The 15452-nt window shown below is 47.7% G+C and overlaps 1 protein-coding gene across 1 annotated transcript in view; it reads right to left on the bottom strand.

Annotated features, from left to right (window-relative positions):
- Positions 1–15452, bottom strand: part of LOC146830013 (GTPase IMAP family member 8-like) — a 448734-nt gene that overhangs the window by 254928 nt on the left and 178354 nt on the right. The window lies entirely within an intron of this gene.

Raw genomic sequence — 15452 nt, 5'->3', positions numbered from 1 at the left:
CTGCACTTCTGTTGCTTTTTTCTGCACTTCTCTTGATTCTTTCTGGAATTCTCTTGCCTCTTTCTGCACCTTTCTTCCTCTTTTCACAGTTCTCCTGCTTCTTTCTGTACCTCTAGTTCCTCTTTCTGTTACTCTCTTGATTCTTTCTGCATTTCTCTTCCATCGTTCTGTATCCCTCTAACATTTTTCTGCACCTCACTTGGTTCTTTGTACAGTTCTGTTGCAACTTTCTGTACCTCTCTTGATTTTTTTGCACCCCTCTTGCCTCTTTCTGCACCCTTCTTCCCTCATTCTGCATTTCTCTTGCCTCTTTCTGCAGTTCTTTAGCCTCTTTATGCATCTCACTTGGCTCTTTCTGCACCTCACTTACCTCTTTCTGCACTTCTCTTTCCTCTTTATGCACTTTTCTTGCCTCTTTCTGAACTTCTCTTACTTATTTTTGTACTTCTCTTGCTTCTTTCTGCAATTCTCTTGCCTATTTATGCACCTCTCTGGCCTCTTTTTACAATTCTCTTGTCTCTTTCTGCACCTCACTTGCCTCCTTCTGTACCTTACTTGCCCATTTCTGCACTCTCTTGCCTCTTTCTGAAATTCTCATGCTTCTTTCTGTACATCTCTTGCTTCATTGTCACTTCTCTTGCCTCTTCCTGCACTTCTCTTGCCTCTTTCTGTGATTCTGTTGCTTCTTTCTGCACTTCTCGTGCCTTTTCTGCATATCTCTTGCCTTTTTCTGCACCTCTCTTGCTTTTCTGCACTTCTATTGCTGCTTTCTGCAACTTTCTTCCTCTTTCTGTACCTCTCTTGCTTCTTTCTGCATTTGCTGCCAATTTCTGCACATCTCTTGCCTCTTTCTACACCTCTCTTCTTGCTTCTTTCTTCACCCCTCTTGCCTCTTTCTACACCACTGTTCCTTCTTTCTGCACTTCTGTTGCCTTTTTCTGCACTTCTCTTGCTTCTTTCTGGAATACTCTTGCCTCTTTTTGCACCTTTCTTGTCTCTTTCTTCAACTCTCTGGCCACTTTCCACACCTTTCTTCCTCTTTTCGCAGTTCTCCTGCTTCTTTCTGTACCTCTAGTTCCTCTTTCTGTTAATCTCTTGCTTCTTTCTGCACTTCTCTTCCATCGTTCTGTATCCCTCCTACATCTTTCTGCACCTCCGTTGGTTCTTTGTACAGTTCTCTTGCAACTTTCTGTACCTCTCTTGATTTTTCTGCACCCCTCTTGCCACTTTCTGCACCCTTCTTCCCTCTTTCTGCACTTCTCTTGCCGATTTCTGCTGTTCTTTAGCCTCTTTATGCATCTCACTTGGCTCTTCCTGCACCTCACTTACCTCTTTCTGCACTTCCCTTTCCTCTTTATGCATTTTTCTTGCCTCTTTCTGAACTGTTCTTACTTATTTCTGTACTTCTCTTGCTTCTTTCTGCAATTCTCTTGCCTATTTATGCACCTCTCTGGCCTCTTCCTCTAATTCTTTTGTATCTTTCTGCACCTCACTTGCCTCCTTCTGTACCTTACTTGCCCATTTCTGCACTCTCTTGCCTCTTTCTGAAATTCTCATGGTTCTTTCTATACATCTCTTGCTTCATCGTCACTTCTCTTGCCTCTTTCTGCACTTCTCTTGCCTCCTTCTGTGATTCTGTGATTCTGTTGCTTCTTTCTGCACTTCTCTTGCCTTTTCTGCATATCTCTTGCCTTTTTCTGCACCTCTCTTGCTTTGCTGCACTTCTATTGCTGCTTTCTGCAACTTTCTTCCTCTTTCTGTACCTCTCTTGCTTCTTTCTGCATTTGTTGCCAATTTCTGCACATCTCTTGCCTCTTTCTACACCTCTCTTCTTGCTTCTTTCTTCACCCCTCTTGCCTCTTTCTAAACCACTGTTCCTTCTTTCTGCACTTCTGTTGCTTTTTTCTGCACTTCTCTTGCTTCTTTCTGGAATTCTCTTGCCTCTTTCTGCACCTTTCTTCCTCTTTTCACAGTTCTCCTGCTTCTTTCTGTACCTCTAGTTCCTCTTTCTGTTACTCTCTTGATTCTTTCTGCATTTCTCTTCCATCGTTCTGTATCCCTCTTACATTTTTCTGCACCTCACTTGGTTCTTTGTACAGTTCTGATGCAACTTTCTGTACCTCTCTTGATTTTTTTGCACCCCTCTTGCCTCTTTCTGCACCCTTCTTCCCTCATTCTGCATTTCTCTTGCCTCTTTCTGCAGTTCTTTAGCCTCTTTATGCATCTCACTTGGCTCTTTCTGCACCTCACTTACCTCTTTCTGCACTTCTCTTTCCTCTTTATGCACTTTTCTTGCCTCTTTCTGAACTTCTCTTACTTATTTCTGTACTTCTCTTGCTTCTTTCTGCAATTCTCTTGCCTATTTATGCACCTCTCTGGCCTTTTTCTACAATTCTCTTGTCTCTTTCTGCACCTCACTTGCCTCCTTCTGTACCTTACTTGCCCATTTCTGCACTCTCTTGCCTCTTTCTGAAATTCTCATGCTTCTTTCTGTACATCTCTTGCTTCATTGTCACTTCTCTTGCCTCTTCCTGCACTTCTCTTGCCTCTTTCTGTGATTCTGTTGCTTCTTTCTGCACTTCTCTTGCCTTTTCTGCACTTCTATTGCTGCTTTCGGCAACTTTCTTCCTCTTTCTGTACCTCTCTTGCTTCTTTCTGCATTTGTTGCCAATTTCTGCACATGTACGCCTCTTTCTACGCCTCTCTACTTGCTTCTTTCTTCACCCCTCTTCCCTCTTTCTACACCACTGTTGCTTCTTTCTGTACTTCATTTGCTTCTTTCTGTACCTCTCTTGCTTTTTTCTCCACCCATCTTCCACCTTTCTGCATCTTTGTTGCTTCTTTCTGCACTTCCGTTGCCTCTTTCTGCACCACTCTTTCTTCTTTCTACACATCTGTGGGTTCTTTCTGTACTTTTCTTGCTTCTTTCTGCACCTCTCTGTAGGAGAGTAGGATCTGCTTGACATGTTTACCCCCAGTTTTTGCTGGTTGTTCACCGTTTTGCGACTTTAGTCTGGCTGGGACACTGCTATTCAGGGCCCCAGCCTAGCTGATTCCTCTCTAAATTGATTGCATGTACTTTAGGTACACTCCAGATTGGATTCTGGGGTACCCTTTTGAGTCCCTAGTATATGGTATACTATGTACCCAGGGCATAGGTAACTCAGAGGCCTACCAGGGGCTGAAGCATGTATTATGCCACCCCTGGAAAGCCATGCAAAATGACACCACAGGTCTGCTACTGCAGCCTGGGTAAGGTGGTGCATGCACCCCTTACTGAGGTATAGGTTCACTATACCTCACCTAACACTGCACATAGTAACCTATCAGTCACCCGTATGTCAGGCCTTATCAAAACTGAAGGCAGGGTGCTTGGTTATATGTGAAAGGGTGCCCAGGCATGAGCTGAGCCCCTCTGCAGCCTTCAGAATATCTTCTCAGGGGATGTCAGTGGTGCAGCCTGACCATATACTCTTCAGTGCATTATAACCGAATGGTAAATGCTAGCTTTGGACTGGCTGCACGGAAACATGTTGTGTTTGGTGTCAAACACCTTGGAATCATACCCCCACATAAGTAACTGGTGTGGGAGTATGATTCCACCCTTCTAGAGGGAGAGACATGGCAGTACTGGTATACCCAATAGAAAATTAACTGAGCCCTGGCATCACAAAATGGATGCTGCTGAAACAGGTCTGGCCTCCTACTGCTGACCGAAGCTCCGGCAGGGGAGGCCTGGACAATTGGTTTCCTGTCACAGGGAGGTGTAACCACCTCCCAGACAGGCTTATATGTATTGGGGCTGGGTAGGAGCACACTCTGAGTGCTTTGAAGTCCTGCACTGGGAGCACATTTGGTGTCCCTTTGCATAGTCCAGCTCAATCCAGTTCAGGGGCTTCCAGCCCCTGCTCAGGCGTGAAACTGGACAAAGGAAATGGGTGTAGCCACCCCTCTTTCCAAATCCTCCAATAGGTGGGTCCCCAGAACTAGTCCAACCCCTTCCTTAGGTATAAGTAAGGAACCTCTGCAACCAGAACTTTGGATATCCCTGGATGAAATCTCCCTTGGGGTCAAGGAGTGACAACCCTGCTTGGCAGGCAACAAAGAAGCATTTTGCCGGTCTGCATCTCTGAAGCTCCTGCCGGACTCTGAAGCATTTGCAGCCCAGGAAAAGGATTTCCCAACATCTCAGAGGCCGATCCGAGTCCCCAGCAAAGCTGAGACCCGCAGCCCTCGTGAGTAGCGTGGAACCGGAATTCCTGGTCACACAGCACTTTTGCAAGTGCATTGACTTCTCGACGTCTCTTGAAGTTGTGCTTGGGCATACTTGTAGCCCGCACCTTGAGCACAGATTCCACCGAATATTGTCAGCCTAGTCATCCCGAGTGACCCGTGGGCCGTTATTTTGTGTTTCATCTCGAGGTAACTTTGCAATCCCTGGTCAGTCAACTGGTGGGTCCCTGAGAGGGTAACTTTGAATTTCCTTGGGCTTTCTGCACTGCTCTTGCTTCTTCCTGCACCCCTCTTGCCTCTTTCTGCACCTGTGTTAGATATTTCTGCTCTTCTCTTGCTTCTTTCTGCATCCCTCTTGCCTCTTTCTGAAACCCCTCTTTCTTCTTATTGCTCTTCTCTTGCTGATTTTTGTACCACATTCCCTCTTTCTGCACCTCTCTTGCCTCTTTCTGCACATCTCTTGTCTCTTTCTGCAGGTCTCTTGCCTCTTTCTGCACATCTGTTGCTTCTTTCTGCACTTCTCTTGCCTCTTTCTGCACCCCTCTTGCCTCATTATGCACCTCTGTTGGGTATTTTTCCACTTCTCCTGCTTCTTCTGTAAACATCTACCATCTTTCTACACCCATCTACCCCCTTTCTGTACCCCTCTTGCTTCTTTCTGCACTTCTCTTGCCTGTTTCTGGAAATCTGTTTCTCCTTACTGCACTTCTCTTGCATCTTTCTGCACCTCACTTGCCTCTTTCTTCACTTCTCTTGCCTGTTTCTGTACCTCTGTTGTCTCTTTCTCCACCTCTCTTGCCTGTTTCTGCATCTTACTTGCCTATTTCTGTTCCTCTATTGTCTCTTTCACTACCTCACTTGCCTCTCTGCACTTCTCTTCCCTCTTTCTATACTTCTCTTGCCGCTTTCTGCACTTCCCTTGCCTCTTTCTATACCTCTCTTCCTCTTTCTCCTGTTCTCTTGCCTCTTTCTGCACTACTCTTGCCTCTTTCTTTACCCCTCTTCCTGTACCTCTGTTGCTTCTGTATGCAATTCTCTTACTTCCATTTGCACCTCTCTTGCTTCTTTCTGCAACCCTCTTGCCTGTTTCTGCACCCCTCTTCCCTCTTTTTGCACCTGACCTGCCCCTTTCTGCACCCCTCTTGCATCTTTCTACACCACTGTTGCTTCTTTCTGTACCTCTCTTGCTTCTTTCTCCACCCATCTTCCGCCTTTCTGCATATCTGTGGCTTCTTTCTGCACTTCCCTTGCCTCTTTCGGCACCCCTCTTTGCTCTTTCTGCACATCTGTTGGATCTTTCTGTACTTTTCTTGTGATTTTCTGTACCTCTCTTGCTTCTTTCTGCACCGTTCTTGCCTCTTTCTGCACCTCTCTTGCCTCTTTCTGAACTTCTCTTGCTTATTTCAGCATTTCTCTTCTTTCTTTCTGGATTGCTCCTGCCTCTCACTGTTCCTCTCTTGCCTCTTTCTGCACCTCATTTGCCTTTTTCTGCACCTCACACTCTTCTTTCGGCATCTCTCTTGCCTTTTTGTACCTCTCTGGCCTCTTTCTGCATCTCAAGTGCCTCTTTCTGTACCATACTCTCTTCTTTCTGCACCTCTCTTAACTCTTTTTCCACTGCTCTTCCCTTCTTCTGTACCTGCACCTCACTTGCCTCTTTATGCACTTCTCTAGCCTCTTTCTGCACATCTCTTGCCTCTTTATGCACTTCTCTTGCTTCTTTCTGCACTTCTCTTGCTTCTTTCTGCCCTTCACTTGCTTCTTTCTGCACTTCTGTTGATTTTTTCTGCACTTCTCTTGCTTCTTTCTGGAATTCTCTTGCCTCTTTCTGCACCTTTCTTGTCTCTTTCTTCAACTCTCTTGCCACTTTCCACACCTTTCTTCCTCTTTTCGCAGTTCTCCTGCTTCTTTCTGTACCTCTAGTTCCTATTTCTGTTACTCTCTTGATTATTTCTGCACTTCTCTTCCATCGTTCTGTATCCCTCTTACATTTTTCTGCACCTCCATTGATTCTTTGTACAGTTCTCTTGCAACTTTCTGTACCTCTCTTGATTTTTCTGCACCCCTCTTGCCTCTTTTTGCACCCTTCTTCCCTCTTTCTGCACTTCCCTTGCCTCTTTCTGCAATTCTTTAGCCTCTTTATGCATCTCACTTGGCTCTTTCTGCACCTCACTTACCTCTTTCTGCACTTCTCTTTCCTCTTTATGCACTTTTCTTGCCTCTTTCTGAACTGCTCTTACTCATTTCTGTACTTCTCTTGCTTCTTTCTGCAATTCTCTTGCCTATTTTTTGCACCTCTCTGGCCTCTTTCTACAATTCACTTGCCTCCTTCTGTACCTTACTTGCCCATTTCTGCACTCTCTTGCCTCTTTCTGAAATTCTCATGCTTCTTTCTGTACATCTCTTGCTTCATTGTCACTTCTCTTGCCTCTTCCTGCACTTCTCTTGCCTCCGTCTGTGATTCTGTTGCTTCTTTCTGCACTTCTCTTGCCTTTTCTGCACTTCTATTGCTGATTTCTGCAACTTTCTTCCTCTTTCTGTACCTCTCTTGCTTCTTTCTGCATTTGTTGCCAATTTCTGCACATGTACACCTCTTTCAACGCCTCTCTACTTGCTTCTTTCTTCACCCCTCTTCCCTCTTTCTACACCACTGTTGCTTCTTTCTGTACTTCATTTGCTTCTTTCTGTACCTCTCTTGCTTTTTTCTCCACCCATCTTCCACCTTTCTGCATCTTTGTTGCTTCTTTCTGCACTTCCGTTGCCTCTTTCTGCACCACTCTTTCTTCTTTCTACACATCTGTGGGTTCTTTTGGTACTTTTCTTGCTTCTTTCTGCACCTCTCTGTAGGAGAGTAGGATCTGCTTGACATGTTTACCCCCACTTTTTGCTGGTTTTTCACTGTTTTGCAACTTTAGTCTGGCTGGGACACTGCTATTCAGGGCCCCAGCCTATCTGATTCCTCTCTAAATTGATTGCATGTACTTTAGGTACACTCCAGATTGGATTCTGGGGTACCCTTTTGAGTCCCTAGTATATGGTATACTATGTACCCAGGGCATAGGTAACTCAGAGGCCTACCAGGGGCTGAAGCATGTATTATGCCACCCCTGGAAAGCCATGCAAAATGACACCACAGGTCTGCTACTGCAGCCTGGGTAAGGTGGTGCATGCACCCCTTACTGAGGTATAGGTTCACTATACCTCACCTAACACTGCACATAGTAACCTATCAGTCACCCGTATGTCAGGCCTTATCAAAACTGAAGGCAGGGTGCTTGGTTATATGTGAGAGGGTGCCCAGGCATGAGCTGAGCCCCTCTGCAGCCTTCATAATATCTTCTCAGGGGTTGTCAGTGGGGCAGCCTGACCATATACTCTTCAGTGCATTATAACCGAATGGTAAATGCTAGCTTTGGACTGGCTGCACGGAAACATGTTGTGTTTGGTGTCAAACACCTTGGAATCATACCCCCACACAAGTAACTGGTGTGGGAGTATGATTCCACCCTTCTAGAGGGAGAGACATGGCAGTACTGGTATACCCAATAGAAAATTAACCGAGCCCTGGCATCACAAAATGGATGCTGCAGAAACAGGTCTGGCCTCCTACTGCTGACCGAAGCTCCGGCAGGGGAGGCCTGGACAATAGGTTTCCTGTCACAGGGAGGTGTAACCACCTCCCAGACAGGCTTATATGTATTGGGGCTGGGTAGGAGCACTCTCTGAGTGCTTTGAAGTCCTGCACTGGGAGCACATTTGGTGTCCCTGTGCATAGTCCAGCTCAATCCAGTTCAGGGGCTTCCAGCCCCTGCTCAGGCGTGAAACTGGACAAAGGAAATAGGTGTAGCCACCCCTCTTTCCAAATCCTCCAATAGGTGGGTCCCCAGAACTAGTCCAACCCCTTCCTTAGGTATAAGTAAGGAACCTCTGCAACCAGAACTTTTTATATCCCTGGATGAAATCTCCCTTGGGGTCAAGGAGTCACAACCTTGCCTCGTTATGCACTTCTCTAGCCTCTTTCTGCACATCTCTTGCCTCTTTATGCACTTCTCTTGCTTCTTTCTGCACTTCTCTTGCTTCTTTCTGCCCTTCACTTGCTTCTTTCTGCACTTCTGTTGCTTTTTTCTGCACTTCTCTTGCTTCTTTCTGGAATTCTCTTGCCTCTTTCTGCACCTTTCTTGTCTCTTTCTTCAACTCTCTTGCCACTTTCCACACCTTTCTTCCTCTTTTCGCAGTTCTCCTGCTTCTTTCTGTACCTCTAGTTCCTATTTCTGTTACTCTCTTGATTATTTCTGCACTTCTCTTCCATCGTTCTGTATCCCTCTTACATTTTTCTGCACCTCCATTGATTCTTTGTACAGTTCTCTTGCAACTTTCTGTACCTCTCTTGATTTTTCTGCACCCCTCTTGCCTCTTTCTGCACCCTTCTTCCCTCTTTCTGCACTTCCCTTGCCTCTTTCTGCAGTTCTTTAGCCTCTTTATGCATCTCACTTGGCTCTTTCTGCACCTCACTTACCTCTTTCTGCACTTCTCTTTCCTCTTTATGCACTTTTCTTGCCTCTTTCTAAACTGCTCTTACTTATTTCTGTACTTCTCTTGCTTCTTTCTGCAATTCTCTTGCCTATTTTTTGCACCTCTCTGGCCTCTTTCTACAATTCTCTTGTCTCTTTCTGCACCTCACTTGCCTCCTTCTGTACCTTACTTGCTCATTTCTGCACTCTCTTGCCTCTTTCTGAAATTCTCATGCTTCTTTCTGTACATCTCTTGCTTCATTGTCACTTCTCTTGCCTCTTCCTGCACTTCTCTTGCCTCCTTCTGTGATTCTGTTGCTTCTTTCTGCACTTTTCTTGCCTTTTCTGCACTTCTATTGCTGCTTTCTGCAACTTTCTTCCTCTTTCTGTACCTCTCTTGCTTCTTTCTGCATTTGTTGCCAATTTCTGCACATGTACGCCTCTTTCTACGCCTCTCTACTTGCTTCTTTCTTCACCCCTCTTCCCTCTTTCTACACCACTGTTGCTTCTTTCTGTACTTCATTTGCTTCTTTCTGTACCTCTCTTGCTTTTTTCTCCACCCATCTTTCACCTTTCTGCATCTTTGTTGCTTCTTTCTGCACTTCCGTTGCCTCTTTCTGCACCACTCTTTCTTCTTTCTACACATCTGTGGGTTCTTTCTGTACTTTTCTTGCTTCTTTCTGCACCTCTCTGTAGGAGAGTAGGATCTGTTTGACATGTTTACCCCCACTTTTTGCTGGTTTTTCACTGTTTTTCAAATTTAGCCTGGCTGCGACCCTGCTATTTAGGGCCCCAGCCTAGCTGATTCCTCTTTAAATTGATTGCATGTACTTTAGGTACACTCCAGATTGGATTCTGGGGTACCCTTTTGAGTCCCTAGTATATGGTATACTATGTACCAAGGGCATAGGTAACTCAGAGGCCTACCAGGGGCTGAAGCATGTATTATGCCACCCCTGGAAAGCCATGCAAAATGACACCACAGGTCTGCTACTGCACCCTGGGTAAGGTGGTGCATACACCCCTTACTGAGGTATAGGTTCACTATACCTCACCTAACACTGCATATAGTAACCTATCAGTCACCCCTATGACAGGCCTTATCAATCCTAAAGGCAGGGTGCTTGCTTATATGTGAGAGCGTGCCCAGGCATAAGCTGAGCCGCTCTGCAGCCTTCAGAATATCTTCTCCGGTAGAAACTTAACAGAGCCCTGGCATCATAAAATGGATGCTGCAGACACAGGTCTGGCCTCCTGCTGCTGACCGAAACTCCGGCAGGGGAGGCCTGGACAATAGGTTTCCTGTCACAGGGAGTTGTAACCATCTTCCAGATAGGCTTATGTGTATTGGGGCTGGGTAGGAGCCCTCTCTGAGTGCTTTGAAGTCCTGCACTGGGGGCACATTTGGTCTCCCTGTGCATAGTCCATCTCAATCCGGTTCAGGGGCTTCCAGCCCCTGCTCGGGCGCAGAACTGGACAAAGGAAATGGGTGCAGCCACCCCTCTTTCCAAACCCTCTCATAGGTGGGTCCCCAGAGCCAGTCCAACCCCTTCCTTAGGTATAAGTAAGGAACCTCTGTAACCAGAACTTTAGATATCCCTGGATGAAATCTCCCTTGGGGTCAAGGAGTGACAACCCTGCTTGGCAGGCACCAATAAAGCATTTTGCCGGTCAGCATCGCCGAAGCTCCCGCTGGACTCTGAAGCATTTGCAGCCCAGGAAGAGGATTTCCCAACATCTCAGAGGCCGATCCGAATCCCCAGCAAAGCTGAGACCCGCAGCTCTCGTGAGTAGCGTGGGACCGGAATTCCTGGTCACAGCGCACTTTTGCAAGTGCATTGACTTCTCGACGTCTCTTGAAGTTGTGCTTGGGCATACTTGTAGCCCTCACCTTGAGCACAGAATCCACTGAATATTGTCTACCTAGTCACCCCGAGTGACCCGTGGGCCACCATTTTGTGTTTCATCTCGAGGTAAATTTGCAATCCCTGGTCAGTCAACTGGTGGGTCCCTGAGAGGGTAACTTTGAATTTCCTTGGGCTTCTCTGGTTGCTCCAGATGTGCCTCAACTCTCTACAAAGTGGTGAGTCCCACAGACCTTGCTGGTCTGCACCGAAGCATCTTTCTTGTTTCTACATGGGTTTCTGTTGCCAAGGTTTGTTGTGTCCAATCTGGACATCGACTCTGCAGCACTCGACCTCCTTTGTGGGACAGCTCAAATGCAGCTCCTGGTCATCCTCAACACCTCCTGGTCCTCGTGGCTGAAGAGTCAAGCTTCACCTTCTTCACCTGAAATCACCCGACATCGGTGGGCATCTGTCTATTGCCTTCCTGGTTACTGGCTAGTGACCCAGACACTGTCCCCTTGGCTTTCAGATTCTTCTCGACTTTGATCCAGTCTTGGATCTCTCCGGAAACTTTGCATCTTTCCAGCAGCAGCACTTCTTTGCAAGCTCCCATTGAAATCGATGACGTAACCCGACACCATTTGACTTCTATGCAACCGGCTTCCCTGGGTGAGGTAACACGTGTACTCCAGTGCTCCCGTGGGTGTTGGCCCTAGAACTTCCTAAGTCCAAAAGTGTTTGGTCCTGACTCATTTCTAAGTGTCCCAAATCTTTAAAAATATAACTGTGACTTTCCCCATAGAAGCTAACGGGAGCTTGTGGCTGTGTTCACACACTGCACATGGACCCTCTGGGTCTCCTGTGTCACTAGCTTGGATGGTTCCTTGGGGTTCCAGCGATTCTACAGGCTCTAGGCACTGAGTCTAGTTAAGCCGTGGATCTTATACCACTATTTTAGTATATGGTTTGGCTCGCTGTAAGAAGTTGGCCTGGCATATGCTGGTCACTAGTTAAAGTGGCCATCTTGCACCAGTACAATTCGACTCTTATGGTAGATAGGTTTAAGACAACCTTTTAAAGAAAGCTATCCTAGTGATAGCTGTGGAGAGCAGCCTTCAGGCTAAGTCTCTGAGGAATGTAAAGCAGCTTGTTTTACCTTATAATCTCTTGAATTACCAAATGAAAGGACACCACACAGGTAAATATATAAAATATATATGTATTTAATACTAGACACACTCTACTAATCTCTTTATGAGATTAGAAGTCAGGAACATATGCAAACGTCAACGTTTCACAACAAATTAAGCACAAATATGTCTGGTGCCCTATGGGCGTACCAGACCATACACTAAAAAAGAGGTTTAGGAATATCGACTTGCAAGGGGACAAGGCCTAGGGCCTTCAGAATCGCTGGGGCCTCACTAATCCACCCAAGGCAGGTAAGTAAAGGACCCACGGGAGACGCGTGCAGTGTGAGAACACGGACGCGGGTTCCCTATTGATTTCAACGGAGCAAGTCGCGGTTGGAATTTTAAAGTTCTAGGGTACTTCGGGAGAGTCTACAAGCAAGTCACTTACAAGGTAAGTAGTTCGAGGGCCAACACACACAGGAGCACTGGAGTGCACGAGTTACCTCACCCAGGGAAGCCGGGTGCATAGGTGTCTCTTGGTGTCGAGTCGCTTCGTCGTTTTCAATGGGAGCCAAAGAAGACTTGCTGCTTGTGAAGACGGGAGAAGTGTCCGATGGAATCCGAGGGTGGATTCAGAAGAAAGAAGACCTGAAAGCAGAGGAGACAGTGTTCAAAGTCACTTGTCAGTGACCTCGGCCCAGTAAGATGGATGCCCCCAGTCGTCGGGTGATTTCAGGTGATCACAGGTTTTATTGACTCTTCAGCCACGTGGTCCAGGAAGCATCGACGATGACCAGGAGCTGGATTCGGAGTGTCCCATGATGTCTGCAGCTTACTGAGGTGTCAGCAACCAGTTTGGAGCCAACAAGCCTTGGCAACAGCAAGTCTCGTGGATTGTGAAGAAAGTCAGAGGTGCAGACCAGCAAGGTCTGAGGGACTCACCTTGTGAGGGTAAGTCAGGGCAGTCCTGGAGCAACCGGGGGAGCCCTTTGGTTTGATGAAGAAGTCTTCAGAGGACCCACAAGCCAACCGGCAAGGGATCGCGAAGACACCTCGTGAGGATTCACTTCACAGGAGCTCAGGGTCACTCGGGACGAGTTAGGCCTCTGATTTTCGAGGTAAATCCTGCTGGAGGGTTGGACCACACGTGGGGCAATGCACAAGTTTGTAGAATGCCGTGAAGGGGTTGCACTTGACAATAGTGCATGGTACCCAGGTGTTGCTGTTCCTCGTCACTCGTGGGGTCCACTCGCCTCAGGTTTGTTGGGGACTCACAATGGCAGTCGAGAAGTCAGGAAATCTACTTCCAGGGCTGCAGGGACTTTGGACTCCGGTGGTAGCGGGAACGTTTGCAACCGCTGATTCAAAGTTTTGGTGCCTGCCAAGCAGGGGAGTCACTCCTTGACTCCAAGGGAGATTCTTCAGTATTCCAAAGTGTTGGACCTGTCAGCTCCAGGGTGGTCTCCCCTTCTATTTTTGATCGTGCCTCATTTTTTCCACCCTCATTTTTATATTGGACTAGGTCTCCGGGTGCCTTTTCATTGCCAATCAGTGTTAAGGTGCAGGTGCTCCCTTCTCCCAAGATGGCTGCCACAGACCCCTGCTACTGCAGAGTGGTCTTTCATAGTAGCACCCTAGCTGCCAGGAGCTGGCTGGAAACCCACAACAATGTTGCGACACCAGCCCGCCTTTTTGTCCCATAGGTAGAGTGGGGAAGCTCCTGGAATGTGCTTGAACCTTCTAGAAGGGAGGTGTGGTTTTACTTTTGCCGCCTTGGCCAGAGGTCACCTGACCTAGGGCTACTTAGGTGAGGGAGGGAACTTTTTGTAGTTAGTTGGCCAGTGGGGTAAAGCAGAGCTGGAAGAATCCACCAGGAGTGTAGGCGGTAGGGCCTAGCCAGGGACTTATGCCTCTGAGAGAGACAGGATTTAGGTGCTGCCTCTTAAGTGAGTGAGGGACCCTGTGAAACCCACTGATCTTGCCCAGCAGTAGGAGGACCCAGACCACCTCTGCCCAGCCTGACTAGGAAGGACCTAGTCGCCAACTCACTCCCTACCCCCCTTTGTAACAGAACCTCTTAAGGGCACCAGATACATCTGCGCAGACAAGACTTCATCTAACATCTGAGAACAGAAACTGAATGCTGAGACTGCGTGTCCAGACTGAACTCTAAACTTATATGCCAAGCGCTTAGACTGCATGTCCAGACTGAACTCTTAAATCATATGCCAAGCGCTGAGACTGCGTGTCCAGACTGAACTCTTAAATCATATGCCAAGCGCTGAGACTGCGTGTCCAGACTGAACCTTGAAACCCTATGCAAAGCAGATTGAAGACCCACCGGGGATCGACCAGGTATTAGCGCTGTGACCCCCGCGCTCCCTGACCTGGCCTGGGACCCCCGGCAGCGTGCTCCGCTGAGCGCGGAGCTCCCCTCCTTAATTTGAGCCCCTCCCCTGTGACGTGGAAGCCAGCGCGCTCACCGTGGCGGCCCGGAGGCTGGAAGAAGTGCCCTGCAGAGTCACAAGGCCCGTGGAGAAGCCCGGGGCCCCGTCGCTGCCGTCGCAGCTGTGAGAAAAGGTGCGTGAGGCCGTGGACGAGATCCCCCCATCGCTGCTGGAGCGGACGCCTTCCAACGTCGAGAGCAAGGTAAGCCTGGAGGCTGGGAGTGACCCCGGTACGCCCCCTACTGGTTGGGAGCATCACCGCACCCTGAGCCCGAGTTCCCTCTCCATGGGAGTCTCACTTGTCATCGCGACAGAGAGACCCCGCCGAGGGATCCTTTCCGTGTGCCCCCTTGAACGGTACTGAAGCGTGGTGCCCTACGAACTGCACCGGAGTCCGAGAAGCTCGCTCCTCAAGTCCCGTTGTGTCCCCGCGCAATGCTCCGTTCTGAAGTACTGAATGCCAAGTGATTACGAGCAGCGCTCTGTCCTTCATGTCCCCGCTAAATGCTCCGTTCTGAAGTACTGAACACCAAATGATTACGAGCCGCGCTCTGCCTGGCATGTTCCGTTTTGAAGTATTGAATGCTAAGGAGTACGAGTGGCGCTTTGTTTTACATGCTCCGCTTTAAAGTATTAAGTGTCATTGATTACGAGTGGCGCTTTGTTTTAAATGCTCCGCTTTAAAGTATTAAGTGTCATTGATTACGAGGAGCGCTTTGTTCTGCATGCTCCGTGTTGAAATGGCCAATGTCATCCGTTACGAGTAGTGCTCTGTGCTAGATGCCCCCCTTCAGAGGTAGTCACCGCTTAGCGCGCATAGCGCTGTAGTCACCCCTAAGGCGCTACAGGTAGCTGAACCTACTAGTGAATAACGCGCTGGTGAAAGTAAAGAGTGCATATCCATCTTCCTGAATTGCATGTACATCTCCTGCAGTGCCAGTCTGTTTCATGAATTGCATTTATAGAGTATGAACTGCATCTACATCTCATGTCTGGCATGTATATCTTGATGAACTGTATTACAACGCATGCATTGCACTGATATCTTATGAACTGCCTCCATCTAGCTCTACTTGGATAAACTTGAATTATTTGCATAATTTATACCGTGTGGCATCACTTATTGTGTGTGTTCCCCGTCCATGAGAGGTGCGTGTTGTATGGTTGCTTTACACACAGACCTTCGGGTGCCCAGCCGCTTGTGTCACGTTACCGCCCCATAGGGCCTGGAGACCCCAGGTCCTACATTGTTGGCAGCGGTGGGATCCTAGGACCTGTGAC

The sequence above is a fragment of the Triturus cristatus genome, chromosome 5_1 (genome assembly GCF_964204655.1).
Source record: "Triturus cristatus chromosome 5_1, aTriCri1.1, whole genome shotgun sequence".
Lineage (NCBI taxonomy): Eukaryota > Metazoa > Chordata > Amphibia > Caudata > Salamandridae > Triturus > Triturus cristatus.
The sequence above is the reverse complement of the archived record's forward strand: the minus strand, read 5'-3'. Positions and strand labels throughout refer to the sequence as shown.